The 12,203-nt window shown below is 41.7% G+C and overlaps 8 non-coding genes across 8 annotated transcripts; all 8 read right to left on the reverse strand.

Annotated features, from left to right (window-relative positions):
• Positions 1-885: 885 nt before the first annotated feature.
• trnah-gug (transfer RNA histidin (anticodon GUG)) lies at positions 886-957 on the reverse strand. The gene has a single exon. It is a non-coding gene; the product is annotated as a tRNA-His (tRNA).
• A 905-nt stretch (positions 958-1,862) lies between these two features.
• Positions 1,863-1,934, reverse strand: trnah-gug (transfer RNA histidin (anticodon GUG)). Its single transcript has one exon. It is a non-coding gene; the product is annotated as a tRNA-His (tRNA).
• Positions 1,935-3,823: 1,889 nt separating this feature from the next.
• On the reverse strand, positions 3,824-3,895 carry trnah-gug (transfer RNA histidin (anticodon GUG)). Its single transcript has one exon. It is a non-coding gene; the product is annotated as a tRNA-His (tRNA).
• Positions 3,896-5,661: 1,766 nt separating this feature from the next.
• On the reverse strand, positions 5,662-5,733 carry trnah-gug (transfer RNA histidin (anticodon GUG)). Its single transcript has one exon. It is a non-coding gene; the product is annotated as a tRNA-His (tRNA).
• A 2,746-nt stretch (positions 5,734-8,479) lies between these two features.
• On the reverse strand, positions 8,480-8,551 carry trnah-gug (transfer RNA histidin (anticodon GUG)). The gene has a single exon. It is a non-coding gene; the product is annotated as a tRNA-His (tRNA).
• A 905-nt stretch (positions 8,552-9,456) lies between these two features.
• Positions 9,457-9,528, reverse strand: trnah-gug (transfer RNA histidin (anticodon GUG)). The gene has a single exon. It is a non-coding gene; the product is annotated as a tRNA-His (tRNA).
• Positions 9,529-10,436: 908 nt separating this feature from the next.
• On the reverse strand, positions 10,437-10,508 carry trnah-gug (transfer RNA histidin (anticodon GUG)). The gene has a single exon. It is a non-coding gene; the product is annotated as a tRNA-His (tRNA).
• Positions 10,509-11,416: 908 nt separating this feature from the next.
• Positions 11,417-11,488, reverse strand: trnah-gug (transfer RNA histidin (anticodon GUG)). The gene has a single exon. It is a non-coding gene; the product is annotated as a tRNA-His (tRNA).
• Positions 11,489-12,203: the final 715 nt, after the last annotated feature.

Here is a 12,203-nt window from a genome sequence, read left to right on the forward strand (position 1 = left end):
AAATGTGACTGCAGCAGCAGAGGTGGCCTGGGAGTGGAGTCAAATTCCCGGCCTGAATTATTGTCCCAGTCCGCCACTGCCTAATGGAAATATAGCTCTTAGTAATCAGTGGTTAAAATAATGATAGATCTTTGCGATTTTACACGGTCACCGCACATGGAATCTCGCAGAGAACAATTCATATGTGGTGACCATTATATCAAATGAAAATGCACTGGCAACAGACTTTTTTTTCAATATGCTAGATTTCATACACACGAAGTTTGCACTAATTTCATCAGATATGCTTTGTTCGTTAGACTCGTCTTTTTTCAGTTGATATCGGTCGCTTTCTGAAATGTAAAAATACACCTACTGGACGACAGTTCCAAAACGAATTTGCAACTGGCACATCGCGGATCCGGCTTCGCAAAGCTTAACCAAGTACATTCTAAACGGCGCGATAATTAGGAAAATCAAAGCGAGAGAGGATCATCCGAACAGAAATCGAACCATTCTTTCAATTTGCCATTGTGCAATAATGAATTACATTGTGACCAATTGCTCTTTCAATTTTTTGGCACATTTCAACCAATCGCCTCAAATTCCGTTGTTATGATGTATTCACTAGTAAAACGCAGTTTTCCTTTCCTCTTATAATTTACACCTGTTCAACTATAGTGATGGAAACGAGGACTTCGGGACATGCCCTAGTTAATGCGTCATCTTTGCTTCTAATTCCGAACGTATTGAGATTCTACTCGTCAAAAGTCGAACATCAGTATAACCACTGACAAAAAAGATGAGAAACCGGAGACTGCTGAAAGGTAGAGGGTGCGTATTCAGAAAATTACGCAGTCACTTGGAAGTGAACGCTTAGATACCAACAAGAGTGGGCCATACACCTGCCGTGACCCGGATTCGAACCGGGGTTGCTGCGGCCACAACGCAGAGTACTGACCACTATACGATCACGGCCGCTTTGCGGAGCCATAGGCCAGGCGCTATACCACAAGGACGCCTTTCCTCCCAGTCCTTATTAAAATATCACCACCGACAAATACAGTATTCAATTTCTTCCCCTAATGGAAATATAGCTCTTAGTAATCAGTGGTTAAAATAATGATAGATCTTTGCGATTTTACACGGTCACCGCACATGGAATCTCGCAGAGGACAATTCATATGTGGTGACCATTATATCAAATGAAAATGCACTGGCAACAGACTTTTTTTTCAATATGCTAGATTTCATACACACGAAGTTTGCACTAATTTCATCAGATATGCTTTGTTCGTTAGACTCGTCTTTTTTCAGTTGATATCGGTCGCTTTCTGAAATGTAAAAATACACCTACTGGACGACAGTTCCAAAACGAATTTGCAACTGGCACATCGCGGATCCGGCTTCGCAAAGCCTAACCAAGTGTATTCTAAACGGCGCGATAATTAGGAAAATCATAGCGAGAGAGGATCATCCGAACAGAAATCAAACCATTCTTTCAATTTGCCATTGTGCAGTAATGAATTACACTGTGACCAATTGCTCTTTCAATTTTTGGCACATTTCAACCAATTGCCTCAAATTCCGTTGTTATGTATTCACTTGTAAAACGCAGTTTTCCTTTCCTCTTATAATTTACACCTGTTCAACTATAGTGATGGAAACGAGAACTTCGGGACATGCCCTAGTTAATGCGTCATCTTTGCTTCTAATTCCGAACGTATTGAGATTCTACCCGTCAAAAGTCGAACATCAGTATAACCACTGACAATGAAGATGAGAAAGCGGAGACTGCTGAAAGGTAGATGGTGCGTATTCAGAAAATTACGCAATCACTTGGAAGCGAACGCTTAGAAACCAACAAGAGCGGGCCATACACCTGCCGTGACCCGGATTCGAACCGGGGTTGCTGCGGCCACAACGCAGAGTACTGACCACTATACGATCACGGCCGCTTTGCGGAGCCATAGGCCAGGCGCTATACCACAAGGACGCCTTTCCTCCCCGTCCTTATTAAAATATCACCACCGACAAATACAGTATTCAATTTCTTCCCCTAATGGAAATATGGCTCTTAGTGATCACTGGTTAAAATAATGATAGATCGTTGCGATTTTACACAGTTACCGCCCATGGAACCTTGCTGAGGACAATTCATATGTGGTGACCATTATATCAAATGAAAATGCACTGGCAACAGACTTTTTTTTCAATATGCTAGATTTCATACACACGAAGTTTGCACTAATTTCAACAGATATGCTTTGTTCGTTAGACTCGTCTTTTTTCAGTTGATATCGGTCGCTTTCTGAAATGTAAAAATACACCTACTGGACGACAGTTCCAAAACGAATTTGCAACTGGCACATCGCGGATCCGGCTTCGCAAAGCTTAACCAAGTACATTCTAAACGGCGCGATAATTAGGAAAATCAAAGCGAGAGAGGATCATCCGAACAGAAATCAATGCATTCTTTCAATTTTTCATTGTGCAATAATGAGTTACACTGTGACCAATTGCTTTTTCAATTTTTGCCATATTTCCACCAATCGCCGCAAATTCCGTTGTTATGATGTATTCACTAGTAAAACGCAGTTTTCCTTTCCTCTTATAATTTACACCTGTTCAACTATAGTGATGGAATACGAGAACTTCGGGACATGCCCTAGTTAATGCGTCATCTTTGCTTCTAATTCCGAACGTACTGAGATTCTACCCGTCAAAAGTCGAACATCAGTATAACCACTGACAATGAAGATGAGAAAGCGGAGACTGCTGAAAGGTAGATGGTGCGTATTCAGAAAATTACGCAGTCACTTGGAAGTGAACGCTTAGGAACCAACAAGAGTGGGCCATACACCTGCCGTGACCCGGATTCGAAACGGGGTTGCTGCGGCCACAACGCAGAGTACTGACCACTATACGATCACGGCCGCTTTGCTGAGCCATAGGCCAGGCGCTATACCACAAGGACGCCTTTCCTCCCCGTCCTTATTAAAGTATCACCACCGACAAGTACAGTATTCAATTTCTTCCCCTAATGGAAATATGGCTCTTAGTGATCACTGGTTAAAATAATGATAGATCATTGCGATTTTACACAGTCACCGCCCATGGAACCTTGCTGAGGACAATTCATATGTGGTGACCATTATATCAAATGAAAATGCACTGGCAACAGACTTTTTTTTCAATATGCTAGATTTCATACACACGAAGTTTGCACTCATTTCATCAGATATGCCTTGTTCGTTAGACTCGTCTTTTTTCAGTTGATATCGGTCGCTTTCTGAAACGTAAAAATACACCTACTGGACGACAGTTCCAAAACGAATTTGCAACTGGCACATCGCGGATCCGGCTTCGCAAAGCTTAACCAAGTACATTCTAAACAGCGCGATAATTAGGAAAATCAAAGCGAGAGAGGATCATCCGAACAGAAATAGAACCATTCTTTCAATTTGCCATTGTGCAATAATGAATTACACTGTGACCAATTGCTCGTTCAATTTTTGGCATATTTCCACCAATCGCCACAAATTCCGTTGTTATGATGTATTCACTAGTAAAACGCAGTTTTCCTTTCCTCTTATAATTTACACCTGTTCAACTATAGTGATGGAAACGAGAACTTCGGTACATGCCCTAGTTAATGCGTCATCTTTGCTTCTAATTCCGAACGTATTGAGATTCTACCCGTCAAAAGTCGAACATCAGTATAACCACTGACAATGAAGATGAGAAAGCGGAGACTGCTGAAAGGTAGAGGGTGCGTATTCAGAAAATTACGCAGTCACTTGGAAGTGAACGCTTAGAAACCAACAAGAGTGGGCCATACACCTGCCGTGACCCGGATTCGAACCGGGGTTGCTGCGGCCACAACGCAGAGTACTGACCACTATACGATCACGACCGATTTGCTGAGCCAAAGGGCAGGCGCGATACCACAAGGACGCCTTTCCTCCCCGTCCTTATTAAAATATCACCACCGACAAGTACAGTATTCAATTTCTTCCCCTAATGGAAATATGGCTCTTAGTGATCACTGGTTAAAATAATGATAGATCGTTGCGATTTTACACAGTCACCGCCCATGGAACCTTGCTGAGGACAATTCATATGTGGTGACCATTATATCAAATGAAAATGCACTGGCAACAGACTTTTTTTTCAATATGCTACATTTCACATATACGAAGCTTGCACTAATGTCAACAGATATGCTTTGTTCGTTAGACTCGTCTTTTTTCAGTTGATATCGGTCGCTTTCTGAAATGTAAAAATACACCTACTGGACGACAGTTCCAAAACGAATTTGCAACTGGCACATCGTGGATCCGGCTTCGCAAAGCCTAACCAAGTATATTCTAAACGGCGCGATAATTAGGAAAATCAAAGCGAGAGAGGATCATCCGAACAGAAATAAAACCATTCTTTCAATTTTCCATTGTGCAGTAATGAATTACACTGTGACCAATTGCTCTTTCAATTTTTGGCACATTTCAACCAATTGCCTCAAATTCCGTTGTTATGTATTCACTTGTAAAACGCAGTTTTCCTTTCCTCTTATAATTTACACCTGTTCAACTATAGTGATGGAAACGAGAACTTCGGGACATGCCCTAGTTAATGCGTCATCTTTGCTTCTAATTCCGAACGTATTGAGATTCTACCCGTCAAAAGTCGAACATCAGTATAACCACTGACAATGAAGATGAGAAAGCGGAGACTGCTGAAAGGTAGATGGTGCGTATTCAGAAAATTACGCAATCACTTGGAAGCGAAGCCATAGGCCAGGCGCTATACCACAAGGACGCCTTTCCTCCCCGTCCTTATTAAAATATCACCACCGACAAATACAGTATTCAATTTCTTCCCCTAATGGAAATATGGCTCTTAGTGATCACTGGTTAAAATAATGATAGATCGTTGCGATTTTACACAGTTACCGCCCATGGAACCTTGCTGAGGACAATTCATATGTGGTGACCATTATATCAAATGAAAATGCACTGGCAACAGACTTTTTTTTCAATATGCTACATTTCACATATAGGAAGCTTGCACTAATGTCAACAGATATGCTTTGTTCGTTAGACTCGTCTTTTTTCAGTTGATATCGGTCGCTTTCTGAAATGTAAAAATACACCTACTGGACGACAGTTCCAAAACGAATTTGCAACTGGCACATCGCGGATCCGGCTTCGCAAAGCCTAACCAAGTGTATTCTAAACGGCGCGATAATTAGGAAAATCAAAGCGAGAGAGGATCATCCGAACAGAAATCAAACCATTCTTTCAATTTGCCATTGTGCAGTAATGAATTACACTGTGACCAATTGCTCTTTCAATTTTTGGCACATTTCAACCAATTGCCTCAAATTCCGTTGTTATGTATTCACTTGTAAAACGCAGTTTTCCTTTCCTCTTATAATTTACACCTGTTCAACTATAGTGATGGAAACGAGAACTTCGGGACATGCCCTAGTTAATGCGTCATCTTTGCTTCTAATTCCGAACGTATTGAGATTCTACTCGTCAAAAGTCGAACATCAGTATAACCACTGACAAAGAAGATGAGAAACCGGAGACTGCTGAAAGGTAGAGGGTGCGTATTCAGAAAATTACGCAATCACTTGGAAGCGAACGCTTAGAAACCAACAAGAGTGGGCCATACACCTGCCGTGACCCGGATTCGAACCGGGGTTGCTGCGGCCACAACGCAGAGTACTGACCACTATACGATCACGACCGATTTGCTGAGCCAAAGGGCAGGCGCGATACCACAAGGACGCCTTTCCTCCCCGTCCTTATTAAAATATCACCACCGACAAGTACAGTATTCAATTTCTTCCCCTAATGGAAATATGGCTCTTAGTGATCACTGGTTAAAATAATGATAGATCGTTGCGATTTTACACAGTCACCGCCCATGGAACCTTGCTGAGGACAATTCATATGTGGTGACCATTATATCAAATGAAAATGCACTGGCAACAGACTTTTTTTTCAATATGCTACATTTCACATATACGAAGCTTGCACTAATGTCAACAGATATGCTTTGTTCGTTAGACTCGTCTTTTTTCAGTTGATATCGGTCGCTTTCTGAAATGTAAAAATACACCTACTGGACGACAGTTCCAAAACGAATTTGCAACTGGCACATCGTGGATCCGGCTTCGCAAAGCCTAACCAAGTATATTCTAAACGGCGCGATAATTAGGAAAATCAAAGCGAGAGAGGATCATCCGAACAGAAATAAAACCATTCTTTCAATTTTCCATTGTGCAGTAATGAATTACACTGTGACCAATTGCTCTTTCAATTTTTGGCACATTTCAACCAATTGCCTCAAATTCCGTTGTTATGTATTCACTTGTAAAACGCAGTTTTCCTTTCCTCTTATAATTTACACCTGTTCAACTATAGTGATGGAAACGAGAACTTCGGGACATGCCCTAGTTAATGCGTCATCTTTGCTTCTAATTCCGAACGTATTGAGATTCTACCCGTCAAAAGTCGAACATCAGTATAACCACTGACAATGAAGATGAGAAAGCGGAGACTGCTGAAAGGTAGATGGTGCGTATTCAGAAAATTACGCAATCACTTGGAAGCGAAGCCATAGGCCAGGCGCTATACCACAAGGACGCCTTTCCTCCCCGTCCTTATTAAAATATCACCACCGACAAATACAGTATTCAATTTCTTCCCCTAATGGAAATATGGCTCTTAGTGATCACTGGTTAAAATAATGATAGATCGTTGCGATTTTACACAGTTACCGCCCATGGAACCTTGCTGAGGACAATTCATAGGTGGTGACCATTATATCAAATGAAAATGCACTGGCAACAGACTTTTTTTTCAATATGCTAGATTTCATACACACGAAGTTTGCACTAATTTCAACAGATATGCTTTGTTCGGTAGACTCGTCTTTTTTCAGTTGATATCGGTCGCTTTCTGAAATGTAAAAATACACCTACTGGACGACAGTTCCAAAACGAATTTGCAACTGGCACATCGCGGATCCGGCTTCGCAAAGCTTAACCAAGTACATTCTAAACGGCGCGATAATTAGGAAAATCAAAGCGAGAGAGGATCATCCGAACAGAAATCGAACCATTCTTTCAATTTGCCATTGTGCAATAATGAATTACATTGTGACCAATTGCTCTTTCAATTTTTGGCACATTTCAACCAATCGCCTCAAATTCCGTGGTTATGATGTATTCACTAGTAAAACGCAGTTTTCCTTTCCTCTTATAATTTACACCTGTTCAACTATAGTGATGGAAACGAGGACTTCGGGACATGCCCTAGTTAATGCGTCATCTTTGCTTCTAATTCCGAACGTATTGAGATTCTACTCGTCAAAAGTCGAACATCAGTATAACCACTGACAAAGAAGATGAGAAACCGGAGACTGCTGAAAGGTAGAGGGTGCGTATTCAGAAAATTACGCAGTCACTTGGAAGTGAACGCTTAGATACCAACAAGAGTGGGCCATACACCTGCCGTGACCCGGATTCGAACCGGAGTTGCTGCGGCCACAACGCAGAGTACTGACCACTATACGATCACGGCCGATTTGCTGAGCCATAGGCCAGGCGCGATACCACAAGGACGCCTTTCCTCCCCGTCCTTATTAAAATATCACCACCGACAAGTACAGTATTCAATTTCTTCCCCTAATGGAAATATGGCTCTTAGTGATCACTGGTTAAAATAATGATAGATCGTTGCGATTTTACACAGTCACCGCCCATGGAACCTTGCTGAGGACAATTCATATGTGGTGACCATTATATCAAATGAAAATGCACTGGCAACAGACTTTTTTTTCAATATGCTACATTTCACATATAGGAAGCTTGCACTAATGTCAACAGATATGCTTTGTTCGTTAGACTCGTCTTTTTTCAGTTGATATCGGTCGCTTTCTGAAATGTAAAAATACACCTACTGGACGACAGTTCCAAAACGAATTTGCAACTGGCACATCGCGGATCCGGCTTCGCAAAGCCTAACCAAGTGTATTCTAAACGGCGCGATAATTAGGAAAATCAAAGCGAGAGAGGATCATCCGAACAGAAATCAAACCATTCTTTCAATTTGCCATTGTGCAGTAATGAATTACACTGTGACCAATTGCTCTTTCAATTTTTGGCACATTTCAACCAATTGCCTCAAATTCCGTTGTTATGTATTCACTTGTAAAACGCAGTTTTCCTTTCCTCTTATAATTTACACCTGTTCAACTATAGTGATGGAAACGAGAACTTCGGGACATGCCCTAGTTAATGCGTCATCTTTGCTTCTAATTCCGAACGTATTGAGATTCTACTCGTCAAAAGTCGAACATCAGTATAACCACTGACAAAGAAGATGAGAAACCGGAGACTGCTGAAAGGTAGAGGGTGCGTATTCAGAAAATTACGCAATCACTTTGAAGCGAACGCTTAGAAACCAACAAGAGTGGGCCATACACCTGCCGTGACCCGGATTCGAACCGGGGTTGCTGCGGCCACAACGCAGAGTACTGACCACTATACGATCACGGCCGATTTGCTGAGCCATAGGGCAGGCGCGATACCACAAGGACGCCTTTCCTCCCCGTCCTTATTAAAATATCACCACCGACAAGTACAGTATTCAATTTCTTCCCCTAATGGAAATATGGCTCTTAGTGATCACTGGTTAAAATAATGATAGATCGTTGCGATTTTACACAGTCACCGCCCATGGAACCTTGCTGAGGACAATTCATATGTGGTGACCATTATATCAAATGAAAATGCACTGGCAACAGACTTTTTTTTCAATATGCTACATTTCACATATACGAAGCTTGCACTAATGTCAACAGATATGCTTTGTTCGTTAGACTCGTCTTTTTTCAGTTGATATCGGTCGCTTTCTGAAATGTAAAAATACACCTACTGGACGACAGTTCCAAAACGAATTTGCAACTGGCACATCGCGGATCCGGCTTCGCAAAGCCTAACCAAGTGTATTCTAAACGGCGCGATAATTAGGAAAATCAAAGCGAGAGAGGATCATCCGAACAGAAATCAAACCATTCTTTCAATTTGCCATTGTGCAGTAATGAATTACACTGTGACCAATTGCTCTTTCAATTTTTGGCACATTTCAACCAATTGCCTCAAATTCCGTTGTTATGTATTCACTTGTAAAACGCAGTTTTCCTTTCCTCTTATAATTTACACCTGTTCAACTATAGTGATGGAAACGAGAACTTCGGGACATGCCCTAGTTAATGCGTCATCTTTGCTTCTAATTCCGAACGTATTGAGATTCTACCCGTCAAAAGTCGAACATCAGTATAACCACTGACAATGAAGATGAGAAAGCGGAGACTGCTGAAAGGTAGATGGTGCGTATTCAGAAAATTACGCAATCACTTGGAAGCGAACGCTTAGAAACCAACAAGAGCGGGCCATACACCTGCCGTGACCCGGATTCGAACCGGGGTTGCTGCGGCCACAACGCAGAGTACTGACCACTATACGATCACGGCCGCTTTGCGGAGCCATAGGCCAGGCGCTATACCACAAGGACGCCTTTCCTCCCCGTCCTTATTAAAATATCACCACCGACAAATACAGTATTCAATTTCTTCCCCTAATGGAAATATGGCTCTTAGTGATCACTGGTTAAAATAATGATAGATCGTTGCGATTTTACACAGTCACCGCCCATGGAACCTTGCTGAGGACAATTCATATGTGGTGACCATTATATCAAATGAAAATGCACTGGCAACAGACTTTTTTTTCAATATGCTAGATTTCATACACACGAAGTTTGCACTAATTTCAACAGATATGCTTTGTTCGTTAGACTCGTCTTTTTTCAGTTGATATCGGTCGCTTTCTGAAATGTAAAAATACACCTACTGGACGACAGTTCCAAAACGAATTTGCAACTGGCACATCGCGGATCCGGCTTCGCAAAGCCTAACCAAGTGTATTCTAAACGGCGCGATAATTAGGAAAATCAAAGCGAGAGAGGATCATCCGAACAGAAATCAAACCATTCTTTCAATTTGCCATTGTGCAATAATGAATTACATTGTGACCAATTGCTCTTTCAATTTTTGGCACATTTCAACCAATCGCCTCAAATTCCGTTGTTATGATGTATTCACTAGTAAAACGCAGTTTTCCTTTCCTCTTATAATTTACACCTGTTCAACTATAGTGATGGAAACGAGGACTTCGGGACATGCCCTAGTTAATGCGTCATCTTTGCTTCTAATTCCGAACGTATTGAGATTCTACTCGTCAAAAGTCGAACATCAGTATAACCACTGACAAAGAAGATGAGAAACCGGAGACTGCTGAAAGGTAGAGGGTGCGTATTCAGAAAATTACGCAGTCACTTGGAAGTGAACGCTTAGATACCAACAAGAGTGGGCCATACACCTGCCGTGACCCGGATTCGAACCGGGGTTGCTGCGGCCACAACGCAGAGTACTGACCACTATACGATCACGGCCGCTTTGCGGAGCCATAGGCCAGGCGCTATACCACAAGGACGCCTTTCCTCCCCGTCCTTATTAAAATATCACCACCGACAAATACAGTATTCAATTTCTTCCCCTAATGGAAATATGGCTCTTAGTGATCACTGGTTAAAATAATGATAGATCGTTGCGATTTTACACAGTTACCGCCCATGGAACCTTGCTGAGGACAATTCATATGTGGTGACCATTATATCAAATGAAAATGCACTGGCAACAGACTTTTTTTTCAATATGCTAGATTTCATACACACGAAGTTTGCACTAATTTCAACAGATATGCTTTGTTCGTTAGACTCGTCTTTTTTCAGTTGATATCGGTCGCTTTCTGAAATGTAAAAATACACCTACTGGACGACAGTTCCAAAACGAATTTGCAACTGGCACATCGCGGATCCGGCTTCGCAAAGCTTAACCAAGTACATTCTAAACGGCGCGATAATTAGGAAAATCAAAGCGAGAGAGGATCATCCGAACAGAAATCGAACCATTCTTTCAATTTGCCATTGTGCAATAATGAATTACATTGTGACCAATTGCTCTTTCAATTTTTGGCACATTTCAACCAATCGCCTCAAATTCCGTTGTTATGATGTATTCACTAGTAAAACGCAGTTTTCCTTTCCTCTTATAATTTACACCTGTTCAACTATAGTGATGGAAACGAGGACTTCGGGACATGCCCTAGTTAATGCGTCATCTTTGCTTCTAATTCCGAACGTATTGAGATTCTACTCGTCAAAAGTCGAACATCAGTATAACCACTGACAAAGAAGATGAGAAACCGGAGACTGCTGAAAGGTAGAGGGTGCGTATTCAGAAAATTACGCAGTCACTTGGAAGTGAACGCTTAGATACCAACAAGAGTGGGCCATACACCTGCCGTGACCCGGATTCGAACCGGGGTTGCTGCGGCCACAACGCAGAGTACTGACCACTATACGATCACGGCCGCTTTGCGGAGCCATAGGCCAGGCGCTATACCACAAGGACGCCTTTCCTCCCCGTCCTTATTAAAATATCACCACCGACAAATACAGTATTCAATTTCTTCCCCTAATGGAAATATGGCTCTTAGTGATCACTGGTTAAAATAATGATAGATCGTTGCGATTTTACACAGTTACCGCCCATGGAACCTTGCTGAGGACAATTCATATGTGGTGACCATTATATCAAATGAAAATGCACTGGCAACAGACTTTTTTTTCAATATGCTAGATTTCATACACACGAAGTTTGCACTAAATTCAACAGATATGCTTTGTTCGTTAGACTCGTCTTTTTTCAGTTGATATCGGTCGCTTTCTGAAATGTAAAAATACACCTACTGGACGACAGTTCCAAAACGAATTTGCAACTGGCACATCGCGGATCCGGCTTCGCAAAGCTTAACCAAGTACATTCTAAACGGCGCGATAATTAGGAAAATCAAAGCGAGAGAGGATCATCCGAACAGAAATCGAACCATTCTTTCAATTTGCCATTGTGCAATAATGAATTACATTGTGACCAATTGCTCTTTCAATTTTTGGCACATTTCAACCAATCGCCTCAAATTCCGTTGTTAAGATGTATTCACTAGTAAAACGCAGTTTTCCTTTCCTCTTATAATTTACACCTGTTCAACTATAGTGATGGAAACGAGGACTTCGGGACATGCCCTA

The sequence above is a fragment of the Brienomyrus brachyistius genome, chromosome 23 (assembly GCF_023856365.1).
Source record: "Brienomyrus brachyistius isolate T26 chromosome 23, BBRACH_0.4, whole genome shotgun sequence".
Classification (NCBI taxonomy): domain Eukaryota; kingdom Metazoa; phylum Chordata; class Actinopteri; order Osteoglossiformes; family Mormyridae; genus Brienomyrus; species Brienomyrus brachyistius.